The 11,153-nt window shown below is 46.8% G+C and overlaps 1 long non-coding RNA gene across 1 annotated transcript; it reads left to right on the top strand.

Moving 5' to 3' along the window:
- Positions 1-891: 891 nt before the first annotated feature.
- LOC149748683 (uncharacterized) lies at positions 892-10,616 on the top strand. Its single transcript, XR_016393778.1, has 2 exons — positions 892-2,207; positions 8,125-10,616. It is a non-coding gene; the product is annotated as an uncharacterized LOC149748683 (long non-coding RNA).
- The last annotated feature ends 537 nt before the right edge of the window (positions 10,617-11,153 follow it).

Consider the following 11,153-nt stretch of genomic DNA (forward strand, 5'->3'; position numbering starts at 1 on the left):
ATGGTCAGGGGCATGGCTATTGCATGATGCAATCCAGAGGGTGGAGGTCACTTCACACACAGCATGGAGCTGCCAGATCCTGTAGCCGACGGGCAGCAGGGTGGAGAGGGAGAGTCCTGGGCTGCACAGAGAGGACTTGGGAGCCAGGTCAAGGTCCCCCACTTACAAGCTGGGGTTTGCTGGCATCTTCCAAGCCTGAGCTTATCTGCAGGGTGGTGGGTTACGGTGCTTGTCTCCTCCCTCCGCTGCCCACAGTTATAAAATGTGCTGGCTTCTCACAGGGATTAAGGGAATGCCTTCTTGCCCCATCACCATCCCTCTATGGGGAGTTTTGACCCTGCTCAGTAGCCCCTGGAATAGGATGGCACTTTTCTTCCCCATTAGCCCTGGCCTGTCACTTCCAAAATCTTTCCCCTTTTGTTTCACGGGATGATGGCACAGCGCCCAGCTCGTAGAACTGGGAGCCAAACCTTATCCTCTGTTTACTCAGATCGTAGCTATGGCTGCAGCAAAAAGCAAACAGCGGTTTGACTAGATGCATGAGCTCAATATTCCACAACCTTGGAAGCTCGTGTCTGCTTACGTAGGAGGCATGGCACACAGTATTATGTTGAAGTGACTAATAGCCCCAACAGAAAAAAAAATGCATTTTTAAGAAAAAGTTCTTAGCAGGAATGTTCAGATGCTGAGTTGGTAAGACTGACACTAGTTCTGTGTGTCTCCTCTTCAGAATCTCCTTCCTGTCCATCCCCATCACATGCGGCCTCGGGGTGTGGGTTCTGAAGGGGACATGTCTGCCGTGTGGTCACCCTCTTTACCCAGCCCGTGAGGTAGGACTTTGGGCTCCACACACGTTCACGGAGTCGCTGGGGGAGGCTGATGCTGGTAAGAAGTGAGGAACAGAATCATTTGATCCCATTAAAGCTGCCATGATTGGATCAGTCCTGCGCATTGGCTGGGTCGCCTGGACCCCACTTCGTCATCTCTAAAGTGGGACTAACGATAGTTTCTCCGGCACGGGATGGCTGTGGAGAGTCAATGAGTTTATACCTGTGAAGTGTTTAGGAGGGTGCCCAGAGGCAATCAGCTACTCAATCAACAAACACAGAGCGCCTGTAACTTGTCCCTGTTGTGCCTTGTGGGAAGGAAACCCCAGATGCGTCTATGCCCTCGAGGAACCAGCATCTATCTGGAGAAGGAAAATTGGACACTGTGGACATCAATAGAGAGCAGTGAGGCGTGGGGGAACAGCCTTTCCCTTAGCGAGGACGTCCTGGAGGGTGAACAGCTGCTGGGTGGGGTGCGCTGTCAGCCAGCCCTGCTTAATCTCTTGGCAGCCGAGGCAGAGAGAAAGGAGAATCTGGTATTCATTGTGTGGCTGTTTCTGATTTCCTTCTGCTTTTGAGATCCTCTTCTGAGGGAGAACAATGGCCCCAGAGGCTCAGGCTTCCTTGGCCAGGTACCCGCCAAGCCCTGGGGGAGGCAGCGCCCAGAAGGAGGCAACAGCCGGCCGGGCACTCGCAGGCAGGTAGCGTTTGATTCCCGTCTTCTGAGAATCTCTGGGGACACCGGGTTTTGGTGGCTGGTTGGAATCCCAGCCTATTATTTATCATCATATCCCTGGGGCTTTGAGTGAGTTCCCCCAATCTCATTTACGAGTATTCTTTTAAAACTTTCTCTATTTGACAAGGAAGAGCAGTCCTTCCTGTACCACCAGGAAGGCAGTACCGTCAGAGGCTGAGTGAGCAGAGGGGGCCGTCGAACACATGGGACTCCCTGTGGGCTCTTGATTTTGGAGCCACGAGGTTGCTCCCTGCCACTGTGTCCCCTGCAGGAGGTGGAGAGTGCAGGGTCCTCGAGCACATCGTCCAGCCCACAGACCAGCGCCTGGGAGGGATCCTCAGCGGAGGACCCCGGGGCTGGCGTTTCCCCAGCTGGTGCCTCGTAAGGCCAGCTGGGGGCAGAAGGCCCAGGACTGTGTCCAAAGAATGGGGTGGGGTTTCCTCATTCCTCTGTGTCATCACACTTGGCCTCTTATTTGTGGATTTTAGTTCATTTAGCGACCTTGCTGGATTACTCTTTCATCACCAGAAAGCAGAGAGAATCCAAAAGTGACTGACCCACATGTGGAAAGGGGCAGAGACAGCCGGAGGGCCATTGGATTACGATCTTCAAGTCTATTGAGAAAGAGGCTCTGAGGACGGCAGGTCAGCATAAGAGGAGGGAGGGGGAGGCACAGCCCTGCAGGGGCTAGGGCAGGGGTCAGCTGTCTTCAAGATGTGACAAGACCAGGGCAGAGTTACCCAAGCTTAAGTCACTCCAGTGCCATCATCACAATTTCTGCCACATCCACATGCCATCGTATACTATTTGTTTAATAACTGTCTTTAAGTAGGTTTATTTTAAAAACTGTACTTAAAAAAAAACACCTTGGGCTTCCCTGGTGGCGCAGTGGTTGAGAGTCCGCCTGCTGATGCAGGGGACACCGGTTCGTGCCCCGGTCCGGGAAGATCCCACATGCCGCGGAGCGGCTGGGCCCGTGACCCATGGCCGCTGAGCCTGCGCGTCCGGAGCCTGTGCCCCACAACGGGAGAGGCCACAACAGTGACAGGCCCACGTATCGAAAAACAAAAAAACAAACAAAAAAAAACCTTACATTTAATTAGAAAAAGAAATCTTTATGTAATTACCATAAATGAAACCCAGAATTTTTCTAATAAGCACTGAAACAAGTTCATAACTCTTAAAGTAAAAATATTCATCGTGTACCACTAAAATTTTGACCGCCACCCAGAGCTTTGCGTAAGTTCTTGGTGTAGGCTTTCTTTTTGAAATTTATTTTTATTTAACAATTTTTAAATTGAAATATAGTTGATTTACAGTATTCTGTTAGTTTCTGGTGTACAGCAAAGTGATTCAGTTATATATATATATATAATTCAGATTCTTTGTCAAATATATATATATATATATATATATATACTTTTTCAGATTCTTTGTCAAATATATATATATATATATATATTCTTTTTCAGATTCTTTTCCATGATGGTTTATTACAGGATATTGAATATAGTTTTCTGTGCTGTACAGTAGGACCTTGTTGTTTATCTATTTTATATCTGTTTTGTACCTGTTAATCCCATACTCTTAATTTATCCCTCTCCACCCTCCCCCCTTTGGTAACCATAGGTTTGTTCTCCATGTCTGTGAGTCTGTTTCTGTTTTGTAAATAAGTTCATTTGTATCATATTTTAGATTCCACATGTAAGAGATATCATATATTTGTCATTCTCTGTCTGACTTACTTCACTTAGTCTGATAATCTCTAGGTCCATCCATTTTGCTTCAAACGGCATTATTTCATTCTTTTCTTTATGGCTGAGTAGTATTCCACTGTGTGTATATATATCTTGGTTTTTACACACCAGGGGTCCACGTGTGTCTGAGGGGGGTGAGGTTGACATTAGCTACAAGTAAGGAGCAGGGTGATTTGTGTTGACTTGTGACCCCATAAAGATGCTCCAGGAGAGCAACCTGCTGCTTGACCAAGGTTTCCCCAGGCCCCATACCCGCATCTCCAACATGGGAGAATGACAGTGTCTCCAGGGGAGGATGGACTGAGTTCATGTATTTACAAGGTATTTAGAACAGCGTCCAGTGCATAGTAAGGGCTCGACAAGTGTTAACGCCCACCATGACTTGGGAGATGCTGGCTGAGGGCTCTCGGCTGCCCTGGGCATCCCATCGCCTGTCTTCCTGGAGACAGGGCCAGGACTGACATGGTCTTGGGGTTCCCTCCCCCTCTCATGGTCTCTTGCTCTGTAACTTCTCCACTGGGACAGGTGTGGCCGGGTGGCCTGACCATCATTTAGCTCATGATTATAGGATTAAGTTAGGATGCAGCCATGGCATTAGTCAGCATGAAACATCCCCGTTGGAACTGGTGGTCATCTGTGTCCACTGGAGGCTCTGGCATGGCTCCCAGGGACAGGCACTCATGGTGGATCTGGGTCTGCACCTCCATCTGAGCAGCCCCGTGTTGTTTCTGGAATGGGACTCACAGCTTGGAGAAAGAAACGAGCTGTGGGAAGCAATCCCAGGTTCCCCGGTGGGACTGGAAATACTGCTTCAGGCCCTGGAATTTTACTTTCCTGTTTGGCCTGGCACTCGTCCTCCCCTCCCCCAGCTCACCACATATTCGTCTCGGATGCATCCTCTCCCTCCCCCTCTCGAATCCGTTTCCTCCTCTGTAAAAGTGGAGGTTGCGCTAGATCGTATCTGAGGCCCCTTTGAGCTTGAGAAAGCTATGATTCACCTCTCAGCCACCCCCTCACTTTTCCCGCGGGCCTCTTGATTGACACTGAGAAGAAAGGTAGGAAGGAAAAGAGAGAAACAGGGAGAGCCATGCATACTACAGTGTAGGCACCGGCCCCCACGACACAGAAGTATCCGGTCCAAAATGTCAGTAGTACTGAGGCTGAGAAACCCTGCTTTAGGGAAGGAGAGCCAGAAGGAAAGAAATGATTTAAAAGGCAAATGTATAACAAATGCGCCCGAGATGATAAGTGATTAGACAAATGATAATGAAAGGGAAAATTCAGGGAGCAGAGGAAATGCATGGGAAAAAGGTGTATAAATGGGGAGAGAAAACATCGCTAGGGTGGAGAAGGATGTGTTTGTAAGGTGATCACGGTGTGGGTTGTGAAAGCGAGCTGCTGGCCTGAGAGTATAAACCAGCGCTGGGGGGATTGCCATCCCCCTTCCTTGGTCACTCTGGAAGATGCCGCTCCTCTGCAGCTCCTCCTACGGAATTTCAGCAGTGCAGCCAGTCAGCAATGGTGCCTGTTAATGCCACCAAGTGGCTTTAAGGTAACAGGCTGGATGGTCCAAAGACTTAGGCAGTCATTACTGTGTGAGCATTATCATGTGAGTCGGTCATGCTTCATTTTTTCTGTGAGACCTTTGCTCCTCATTGAATTAACAACCACTCAGTTCTCTCCAGCTCGAGAGGAAGACACCACGAACACACGATGAAAAGAAATTAGCATAGAGTGTATTCATGACCGCGGGGGTAGGTAAACATTTCTAAAAGAGAACACCAAAAGCACTTCTAACCATAGAAGAAAAATGGCTACATTGGACTGTATCAAAATTAGAAGGCTCTCTTCATAATAAGGTACCATTAAAAACATGAAAAGACGAAAACACTAATTCAAAAAGATACGTGCACCCCAATGTTCATTGCAGCACTATTCACAACAGCCAAGACATGGAAGCACCTAAATGTCCATCAACAGAGGAATGGGTAAAGAAGATGTGGGTATATATGCATATATTTACAATGGAATGTTACTCAGCCATTAAAAAAGAATGAAATAATGCCATATGCACATACATGGATGGACCTAGAGATTATCCTACTAAATGAAGTGAGTCAGACAAAGAAAGGTAAACATCATATGATATCGCTCATATGTGGAATCTAAAAAAATGATACAAATGAACTTATTTACAAAATGGAAATAGACTCACAGACATGGAGAACAAACTTGTGGTTACCAAAGGGGAAAGGGAGGGGAGGGATAAATTAGGAGTTTGGGATTGACAGATAAACGCTACTATGTATAAAATAGATAAACAATAAAGCTCTACTATGTAGCACAGGGAACTATATTCAATATCTTGTAATAACGTATACTGGAAAAGAGTCTGAAAGAGAATATATATGTGTGTGTGTGTATGTGTGTGTCTGAATCACTTTGCTGTACACCTGCAACTAACACAGCATTGTAAATCAACTATACTTCAATAAAGAATAAATTTTAAAAGGCACCATTAAAAACATGAAAAGGCGAGTCTCAGTCTCAGAAGAAGATGTCTGCAATACATATAACAGGCAAAGTATTCATTTCCAGAGTAAATGAAGAGCCACTATAAATCAGTAAGAAAAAGGCGAATGACCCAATAAAAACTGGGCAAAAACCTTACAGACACTCACAAAAGAGCATATCCAGATGGTCAAAGAAACTATGAAAAGGTGCCCAACATCATTACTCATCAGGAAAATGCAAATTAAAACCACAGGAAGCTACCACTACACAGCCACCAGAATGGCAAAAATGAGAGCGAGCACCAGGCGTCGCTGAAGATAAGGGGCCACTGGAACCCTCACGCATTGCTGTGCGGGGTGTAGGAACGGCACAGCCGCTTAGGAAAATTGTTTGGCAGATTCTAGTAAAGCTAAACCTTTCCCAGTCTAGAACCCAGTAATTCCACTCACAGGTACACAAACCCAGTGCCTGAGCTGACAAAAGGATATGTACAGAGTGTTCAAAGGAGAAATTCCCTGGCGGTCCAGTGGTTAGGACTCCGTGCTTCCGCTGCAGGGGGTACAGGTTCGATCCCTAGTCGGGGAACTAAGATCCTACATGCCACGTGGTGTGGACAAAAGATTAAAAAAAAAAAAAAAGAATGTTCAAAGGAGTTGTCTCCAAATCCCATCAACAGAAGATGGGACATAGACTGTGGTATATTCATACGATGGAGTGCTACACACACAACCGTGACAGAATACACATTACCTGAGTCCATTCGTATGAAATTCAAGAAGAGACAAAGCAAAGATATGGGTCAAATCATGGTCGTAGCTGGTGGGCATATGGATTGAGATGGTGCAAGGGGGAACTTTCTGGGCTGCAGAAATAGTCTATATCTGGACTGGGGTGGTGGGTATACACATGCATATAAACGTAAATAATTATCAAGCTGTCCATTTAAGATGAGTGAGTTTTATGTACTTTATATATGTTATGCTTCGATTAAAAACAATGAAAAGATGAAGATTCTTATGTCCAAGTGAAGTAATAACAACAATAATAATGCATTGAATACCTTATATGTGCCAGGTGCTTTATACAGATTATTTCACTTCATCCACCCAAACTCACCTGTCGGCCAGGTATTATTCTCATTTTACACGTGAGGAAACTGAGGCTTAGAGAGGTTCACTAGCTTGTCTGAGACTCACAGCTAGTAGGTGCCGGGGCCAGGACTCGAGCTCCACAATCCAAGCTCTTGCCACTCGGCTTGGGATCTCAGAGTGATTCTTGGTTCTCCATCAAAGCTCTCTGTTTCGCCTGCTACTCCTCCCAAACACAGAAGCCTTAGATACCATATTTTAAAGAGAACTTCATCGTGTATCCTGATATTCCAGGAACTCAAATCCCTCTACCTTCTTTTTTTTTTTTTTTTTTGCGGTACGCGGGCCTCTCACTGTTGTGGCCTCTCCCGTTGCGGAGCACAGGCTCCGGACGCGCAGGCTCAGCGGCCATGGCTCACGGGCCCAGCCGCTCCGCGGCATGTGGGATCCTCCTGGACTGGGGCACGAACCCGTGTACCCTGCATCGGCAGGCGGACTCTCAACCACTGTGCCACCAGGGAAACCCCCGTGGAACATTTTTGAGGAGGGAGGTGTACGAGGAAGCCCGGACGTGCACACCCACGTGGGAGGGAAATCGACTCGGTCAGGAGGCCAGTGAGGAGAGAAACGTGCGGGTCCAGGTGGAGATGAGTTGGGTGCACCTCAGGGTGGAGGTGGTGGGATGGAAGGAAGGTGCAGGTAGATGGGGAAGGGGGTGAAGGACTCCTCAAATCTGGGAGCCACTCTTCTGAGTTTACGAAGCAGGGAGAAAGTCAGTTTGGAGATGATGAAAGGGATTCCTTAATGGCTAAGACCAGAGGGCGTGCATCTCATCCCGCCCTGGTTCCGCACCTCCTTCGGCCTGCTATTGGCACATTCTCAAGAACACACTGTCCTCTTCTGGCCTCAGACTTGCACAGGGCACCCGAAGGACAGACACTGGCTTTCTACAAGCTTCCTTTCCACCCTTGCCACACGGGAACCCACAGAGGGAGGCGTGTCAAGACCCAAACAGATCCCACAGTGGGATCGTTTCCATATAGGCCCCTCCCCAAAGTAAGAGTTTGTTGAGGTGCTCTTCCAAGGGGTGGGGGGACCTTTTGTGTTCAGCCTGTGAAAAGTTAACAAAAGGCCTCCCGATTTTATGGAGAGATGCAAACAGTGTTTTGAATAAAAACCCCTTTGTTATTGTTGTTTTACAGAGCTGTAGCTGTGGCCAGGAAGAAATCCGCCCCCTCTGAAGGTCGTTTTTGTGACTGTTCTTGGGAGCATTGTTCTAAAAATGGGAAATTACATATCACTGTGCCAAAGGAAACAAACACCTGCAGTTAAAGGAATACCTTCCACGAGGTGGCTTTTAGAGTCCCGGCCAGCTCTGGACGAAGGGCTGCTGCACCAGTTCTTTTTGGTGCGTTTCTTCACTTCTAAGGGAATCGGGTTTGTAACCAGAGTGGGCTTTGGCAACAATGGGGCTCGGGTGGTGGTCCTTCACTTATTCACTCAGTAAGCATCTATCAAGCATCTGTGCTGGGTCAGTCTTGGTGGTTTTCACTACTCCCTTCCCTGGCGTTGTTAAAATTACTGGCAGCGTTGGCTACAGGCAGCGACTTTCTGACACTATTTTTCAGAGTCAGTGTTTGACTTCTGCCCCCAGATGATGAGGTGCCAGAGAGAACACCAACTTCTTCTCTCCTTCCTCTCCTTTCTTTCTCCCCTTCCTCTCTCCCTCCTTTCTCTTCCTTAGTTACAGAAGTAAAACCGCTATTTTCAACATGTCAGTCAATACACTTCTTTAGGCAAAGGATTTTTCTTTTCTTTTGTTTTTTTTTGGCCGCGCCGCGTGGCAGGCGGGATCTTAAGTTTCCCCAACCAGGGACGGAAACCGTACCCCCTGCAGTCTAACCACGGGACAGCGAGGGAATTCCCAGGCAAAGGATTTTTCAAAGTTTCCAGTCACTGGGGTACAGTCTGAAATTCTTGTCTATGGTGTAAGATATCGAAAGATAAATGTTTGGTTATCTGGTTAATATTTAACATTTTCAGCATCAATATAATTGCAAAAATAATCAGGTCTTGAAATTTATTGATCGTGAAACGAATACATTTCAGATGGATTTGTGGTTTCAAAGAATCCAGTTTCCTAAGCTGATCTCATCTCTATGAGAAACAAGAACGAAGAAGGGAGCAATGGGAAACAATGAGCTTCTAACTTTTGGGAAAGTGTTGACTTTGGTTAGAACTTCCTGCCTATGAAGTGCTTGCCTTCCTCCAATGGGTTGGCTAGAGAGTGATGGCAGATCTTTGGGAGTCAGGGTTATCTCCCTGGGACCACTTGGTTATTGATGTGGTCCCACCGGGAAGTAGAGAGATGGAATAAAAAGGCTCTCCAGTCCCGTAATGTACTTAATCTACTGTCTTAGTTTCCAGATGGGTCTTAACTTAGCCACTAGAGGAAGAGCCTAGGAGCTGAGTCTTGAAGGAATCTTAAGGTTGCCAGATTTCACAGATGATAATACAAGATGTCAGGTTAAATTTGAATTTTTTTTTAGTTTTTAAAAATATATATATTTATTTGACTGCACTGGGTCTTAGTTGTGGCATGCGGTATCTTTAGTTGCGGGATGTGGAATCTAGTTCCCTGACCAGGGATCGAACCCAGGCCCCCTGCTTGGGAGATCAGAGTCTTAACTGCTGGACCACAGGGAAGTCCCTAAATTTGAATTTTAGTTAAATAATGAATTTTTTTTTTGGTATAGCTATGTCCCAAACATTGCATAGGGCACAGAGGATGGAGCTTGGGTCTTCAAGTGACTTTGGGAAGGGGAGACATTATAGTCTGTGGAGGTGGGAACAGCATGGGTTTGTTGCCTGTTTAAATATTAATGTGTGTGCCTCATGGTAATGCAGGGAAGTGTCACCCGAGGAAGGAGGTCTGCCCGCCAGGAAGATGGTCTATTCTGGGCTGGTGGCATCAGGAGATTGACCCTTTGCTCTCCCTTCTCTGGGCTGGCGGGAGACAGATGAGAAGTGAGTCCTGGTTGTCCCTAGATAGCACTGCCCGGGTCTGCCTTGTGATTCTGTGGCATCAGGACCTGCCTGAGGGACACGATGAGAAGGGCTTCATGTCCCGAAGGCGGCTGCACACTAACTGAGCATCCACACCAAGAACTTCAATGAGAAGCACGTTGGTGGATTAATCAATCAGAGGCTAGTGGACCAGACGGCGTATCCTCCCCTGTGGACGGGCGTCAGGAAGGTCGGGAAGTGAGCACAGACTTAGAACCAGTAAGCGTTCTTCCATTGCTTTTTCTCCCTGCTCAGGACCTCTGTGCCTCCCTCGCACTGCTATCCATCCCCTCCTCTTTGGCACAGGATATCAGGTTAGATTTCCATGTCCTACACGACACCCAGATTCTGGTCCTGCCCCCCAGATGACTCCCTCATCACCTTGCTGGAGTGTAGGGTGTGGCTGCATTCTTTTCTCCTAGTTAGAGACAACTTCTTGGTTCATCCCCATGGATAGCTCACCCCATCTACCATCTGTGAATTTACCAGACTAACCTGAAGGGCAATCTTTTTTTTTTAACGTCTTTATTGGAGTATAATTGCTTTACAATGGTGTGTTAGTTTCTGCTTTATAACAAAGTGAATCAGCTATACATATACATATATCCCCATATCTCCTTCCTCTTGCCTCCCTCCCACCCTCCCTACCCGACCCCTCTAGGCGGTCACAAAGCACCGAGCTGATCTGCCTGTGCTATGCGGCTGCTTCCCACTAGCTATCTGTTTTACATTTGGTAGTGTAGATATGTCCACGCCACTCTCTCACTTCGTTCCAGCTTACCCTTCACCCTCCCTGTGTCCTCAAGTCCATTCTTGACGTCTGCTTCTTTATTCCTGTCCTGCCCCTAGGTTCTTCAGAACCTTTTTTTTTTTTTAGATTCCATATATATGTGTTAGCATATGGTATTGGTTTTTCTCTTTCTGACTTACTTCAATCTGTATGACAGACTCTAGGTTTATCCACCTCACTACAAATAACTCAATTTCATTTCTTTTTATGGCTGAGTAATATTCCATTGTATATATGTGCCACATCTTCTTTATCCATTCATCTGTTGATGGACACTTAGGTTGCTTCCATGTCCTGGCTATTGTAAATAGAGCTGCAGTGAACATTGTGGTACGTGACTCTTTTTTTTCTTTTTTTGTGGTATGCGGGCCTCTC

The sequence above is a fragment of the Delphinapterus leucas genome, chromosome 7 (genome assembly GCF_059928025.1).
Source record: "Delphinapterus leucas isolate spDelLeu-1000000601 "Yukka" chromosome 7, BTC_Dleu_Yukka2, whole genome shotgun sequence".
Classification (NCBI taxonomy): domain Eukaryota; kingdom Metazoa; phylum Chordata; class Mammalia; order Artiodactyla; family Monodontidae; genus Delphinapterus; species Delphinapterus leucas.